General features: G+C 40.3%; 1 pseudogene; it reads left to right on the top strand.

Annotated features, from left to right (window-relative positions):
- On the top strand, positions 3,363 to 5,353 carry LOC104724407 (annotated as a pseudogene).

Below are 5,752 nucleotides of genomic sequence, written 5' to 3'. Positions count from 1 at the left end.
TGACGGTCCTTCGAGACAGATGGTCTTTGTGACGGTCCTTCGGGACAAATGGTCTTTGTGACGGTCCTTCGGGACGAGTGGCCTTGGTGCCGGTCCTGTTTAGGACATTTGTTTGGCCTTGGTGCCGGTCATGTTTAGGATATTTGAGTGGTCTTGGTGGCGGTCATGTTTAGGACATTTGTTTGGTCTTGGTGGCGGTCCTGTTTAGGACATTTGTTTGGCCTTTGTGGTGGCCCTTGAGGCATGTATATGATCCTTGTGTGGTCATGAGGTATTCCAGTGAGAGGGATATGTGGTTGGTAGGACATTTTGTTGTCTTACGCGAGCCACGGGAAGGGAACCTGGATAAGGATAGGACTCAGACGTGTTCAGAATTGTTTGCTCGCGACTCTTGGGAGGACTTAGGTTCTCCTAGTACCGTCATATTCTAAGACTTTGTGGCTTGAGATTATGGTTGGTACATCGACTTTGGATGACGATCCGGGGGAGCGCTGTAGGGTGGCAACCCGAGAGACGAGTATTGGACTTCTTTATATATTATGGCATGCGGGCTTCGGCCCGATGAGGAGCCAATATCATGGCATGCAGACTTCAGTCTGATGAGGAGCCAATAAAAACTCAAGGTTTAGGTCTATGAGTAAAGGAAAGTCCAAAAGTCGAGAGCAAATAATGTCTGGAGCGTGAGTCTATCGCCTAGAGGTGACCTTTCATAGATCGGTTGGAGGAGTGTGGACCGTGGAGACGGTTGCACGGGAGTTCTTGGCTGATGGTTGTTCGAGATTCGATGACGAATCTATGTTGGTGGGGGAGAATTGTAATGCCCGCAAACCAAAACTCTGTGTTTTGGGGGTGGGTGTCGATCGATACCAACGGTGGTGTCGGTCGACACCAAGGTTTCTGGTTCGGCCAGATTGAGTTTTTGATCGATTTGGTTCGGGTTGGTTTTAGAAAACCATTGAACCGGGTTATTTAAGTGGGTTTCGACGACAAGAAGGGTTTTAGAGTTTGTTTTGTCGCCGCTTTGTTGTTTTGGGAGAGAAAAGGGAGAAAACTTGGTTCTTGAGCTTGTGAGAGAGACTGGTGAGATTCCTTGCTGTTTCTTGAGAGATCCAAGGCTAGGAAGGTGCTAGAAGCTTACTAGGAGGTATGGATTCGTTTCTGTGATTCAGAAACTTCCTGCAAGGAGGTGAGTGCATGACCATGCCTAACTGTGATTCCTTGTTCTTGCTTGTTTGTTGCTGTTTTTGTGTGTTTTCTTGCTGGGAATTGATTGTTATAGGTTCCTAAGAACGTATTTGGCTTGGGTTTTGAGTACTGAACAATTTGGTGGAGATTTGGGAGCGAGATTTGACTCTCGGCTTCGTGCGGATCGCAGTTGCAGAGGTAGTGTCGGTCGACACCAGTGAAGCGGCATCGATCGACACTGTGAGGTAGTGTCGGTCAACACCAAGAACTAGTGTCGGTCGACACTCGGCTGGTGTCGGTCGACACTCGGCTGGTGTCGGTCGACACTCGGCTGGTGTCGGTCGACACTCGGCTGGTGTCGGTCGACACCTCCCTTCCAGCGAGATGATGTTTGTTTTTCCTGGTTTGTATGCTTTGTTTGTTGATTGTTTGGAACATTGGGATTACAGTTGCTTATGTGTATAGCCCAGTAGATGGGAGGATTGCCTCACTGAGTGTTTATCAAATACTCATGCATCTCAATATGTGTTTGTTGTGCAGGTAAAGACAAAGTGTGATTGTGGAATCGAGGCAATGAAGAGGAGGATGTTCTAGGGACTTGTTTGGATGTTGTCTGGCATTGCTAGGTTGCTAGAGTTGGGTAATTAGAACATTGCTAGGTTGCTGGTTTCATGTTTCCTGATGATTGATTATTGGATTATTGTTATGGTTTAATATTGGTTATTTACTATTGGATATTTACTGGTTATTGGTAATTTGTTATTCGTTGTTGGTTGTGATTGTGGTTAGGTGGCTATTGGTTATTGGACCACTAGTTGTAGTCTATTTATTATTATTATTATTATTATTTATTATTTAAAAAAAACGGGTCGGTCGTTTCAATGTAACTTACGTTTGTGTTTATATATCGTAATTTTTCGTAAATTATGTGCTTTTAAGATTTAACTATTTCATCTTTTATTTTTAGAAGTTGTGTATTTTTATTATAATTATAGGTTGATAAATTTTTACTCAAGATAAAATTTATTTTATTTTTAAAATTATTTTATCAGAAAATTGCATTTACTTATTATAATCGTTTGTTTGATATTCTCACTTACGATCACTTCGTCATAATATTTGTTTATGAGTAATATAAATATCAATAATGCTTGTTACTCTTTATAATAATTTTTCATACAATATCTTATATTTATAATACAAAAAAATTTAGAAGAAAAAATACAAACAAATTATAAGTAGAGTTGTCTCCATTCATTATCACTTTTCATTTAATAATTTTAACTAAAGTTGAGTCTTTTTAGGATATTGTAAGTTTTTGTTTTGATGGTTGTGTTTTTTAAACTCATGTATATGCTTACGTATATATATGTCTGGATATCCAGATACACATTCACACTACGGATCGGATCCCTTCTAACGTAGTCCACCCACACAACTTAATATGGATCTATCTTCTCTCTATTTTGTAAGAGCTGTGGAGAGTGTGATTAGCTTTGTTTAAATTACAAAGTGTAATTACAAGAGCGATGCGATTATGATTAAAGGGTCAATGTAAAAGTCCACTTTTAAAATTATTTTGAGGACGTTTTCAATGTTTTAAACTTACCTCGAGTTTAAATTTTTAACTATATTTATTTACAACTAACATTACATTTTTTTAATCTAATTACACAAAACCTCGAAATAATTTGAAATGGTCCTGAACTGAAAGATTGATCTCTAGCTTAAAAGATTTGTCGTCGGACCACGAATATCATTTTGTGGATTCATTCTAGTCGTTGTGACGTATTCTGCGTGTCATTTACTTATTGGATGCAATTTTAAAGTCGTTTTGTCTCATATCTTCTGTCTAATCACATTTTGGCGGGGAAAACGTGTAATAGTGTGAAAACAATAATGTTAAGTAATAAGTACTATTCTTTTGAATAAGTTTGTCATCTAAATCGTACACGAATTCATTCGAAAAAATAGAATAACGGATCGTTGTCTATTATTCATAAATTTGATGGGTCACATAGCAACCAAACAACATCGCTCCGTCACACAAATTAGAGTCACATCTAAGTCGGAGTGTCATTCTGTTGTAAGAGTTATCAAGCTTGTAGCTACCATAAGTGTAACTATTATCTCCCTTCTGTTCTCCATCCTACAATAGTCCAAATATTTTCAATTGTTCCTACTTCTGAGAAAAAGCATCACCCACTGGTGGATCAATGAAGGGTTTAGCCATCCAAATTCTAACCGGAAGATGGTTCATGTTCTTCGCGAGTCTCTTAATCATGTCGACGGCTGGAGCCACTTACATGTTCGGTATCTACTCGGGCGATATCAAGAGAACCTTAGGCTACGACCAAACCACTCTTAATCTCATTAGTTTCTTCAAAGATCTCGGAGCAAACGTCGGAGTCCTCACGGGTCTACTCAACGAGGTGACTCCCCCGTGGTTCATCCTCTTGATCGGAGCCATCCTTAACTTCTTTGGATACTTCATGATTTGGCTCGCTGTCACAAAACGGATCTCGAAACCTCAAGTTTGGCACATGTGTCTCTACATCTGCGTCGGAGCCAACTCTCTCGTGTTCGCTAACACTGGATCTGTCGTCACGTGCGTTAAGTACTTCCCGGAGTCACGTGGGGTTGTCTTGGGGATTCTCAAGGGCTATATTGGTCTTAGTGGCGCCATAATTACACAGCTCTACCACGCCTTCTATGGTGAAGACACAAAAGAACTTATCTTAATGATCGGTAAGCTCAATTTTAAAATTTTATTGGTCATGAGACTTTATGGTTAATGACATGAAACAGAGCAAAAAACAGAGTAGTCATTTAATTACATATAAAACAAAGATTAATGAATAAGTTCTAGTACTAATTTGTATGAGTGATTGTATTTGTAGGTTGGTTACCCGCAATAGTATCATTTGCGTTTTTGAGAACGATAAGAATAATGAAAGTGACGAGACAGACAAACGAGCTAAAGGTGTTGTATAACTTCCTCTACATCTCACTAGGGCTCGCCACGTTTCTCATGGTGGTCATCATCATCAACAAGCTCTCCGGTTTCACACAAAGTGAGTTTGGAGGTAGCGTCGCCGTGATGCTCGTCTTGCTTCTTTTGCCCATCATAGTTGTTGTCTTGGAAGAGAAGAAGCTCTGAACGGACAAACAAGTCCCCTTAAACAATCCAGCAGTACCGGTCAATATCGTCACTGAGGAATCCCGCTTAGATTCATCAGAGGTTAAAGAAGAAGATGAAGAGTCAAACAAGGAGGAGGAGGAGAGGGAGAGGGTGAAAGCGGCGTCGTGTTGGACGACTAGGTTTAACCCACCGGAGAGTGGAGATGACTATACGATCTTGCAAGCGTTGTTTAGCATAGACATGTTGATCTTGTTCTTAGCAACCATCTGTGGTGTAGGAGGGACTTTAACGGCGATAGACAACTTGGGACAGATCGGAAGCTCGTTCGGTTACCCAAAGAGAAGAGTTAGTACGTTTGTATCACTCGTTAGCATATGGAATTACTATGGTCGTGTGGTTTCAGGTGTGGTCTCTGAGATCTTCTTGATCAAATACAAGTTCCCAAGACCTCTAATGCTCACAATGGTCCTCCTCTTGTCCTGCGCCGGTTACCTACTCATCGCTTTTAATGTCCCTGGTGGACTCTACGTTGCATCAGTCATCATAGGGTTTTGTTGCGGTGCGCAATGGCCGCTTCTACTTGCTATAATTTCCGAGATTTTTGGTCTTAAGTACTACGCGATGTTGTATAACTTCGGGGCAGTCGCGACCCCGATCGGGTCTTACTTGCTAAAGGTTTGGGTCGCAGGATATTTGTACGACGTGGAGGCGGATAAGCAAAATAAGGCATTAGGGAACACGAGTAGGGGTGGGGAAGATTTGAATTGCATAGACACGTCTTGTTTTAAGTTGTCTTTTATAATAATTACTGCGATAACTTTGTTTGGTGTATTGGTCTAGATGGTTTTGGTGGTCCGAACCAAGAAGTTTTACAAGAGTGATATCAAGAAAAAGTTTAGAGAGAAAGCCCTGACCGCCGAGATGGAGATGGCAGCGCCGGGTCGAGCCAGATTCACCGTGGCGGAGGAAGACAAGGATGATGTAAAGGCAAAGTAGTAGCCTAGTAGGCAAAGGAAGAAAGCTGTTTGGCAGATGATTAAAGATACTTGATATGTGGGTCCATTATTTTAGATCATTATTTTGTTGTAATTTGTAAACACTTTTATATACATATCTCCCCAGTCCATCAGTCATGTTTTTTTAAGAACCTTCTATGGGTGATATTAATCTAAAAGACCAAATAATCCCTACACACCTAAAGTCCAAATCTTCCACTACATGCAGCATATGATTGGTAACTGTATGATAATAACCTTGTTGTCGCTATAAGTTTGTTATCGATATAAGTTAATAAGTTGACTACAGTAGATGAACTTGTTAACTATATGATAACCTTGTTAACTAATATAACTTAGTTATATCGATAACCAAATTATATCGAATACCGAAGTTGATATAACTTATTATAGTGTATGATAACAAAAT

This window comes from Camelina sativa, chromosome 11 (genome assembly GCF_000633955.1).
Source record: "Camelina sativa cultivar DH55 chromosome 11, Cs, whole genome shotgun sequence".
NCBI classification, from domain to species: Eukaryota; Viridiplantae; Streptophyta; class Magnoliopsida; order Brassicales; family Brassicaceae; genus Camelina; species Camelina sativa.
The sequence above is the reverse complement of the archived record's forward strand: the minus strand, read 5'-3'. Positions and strand labels throughout refer to the sequence as shown.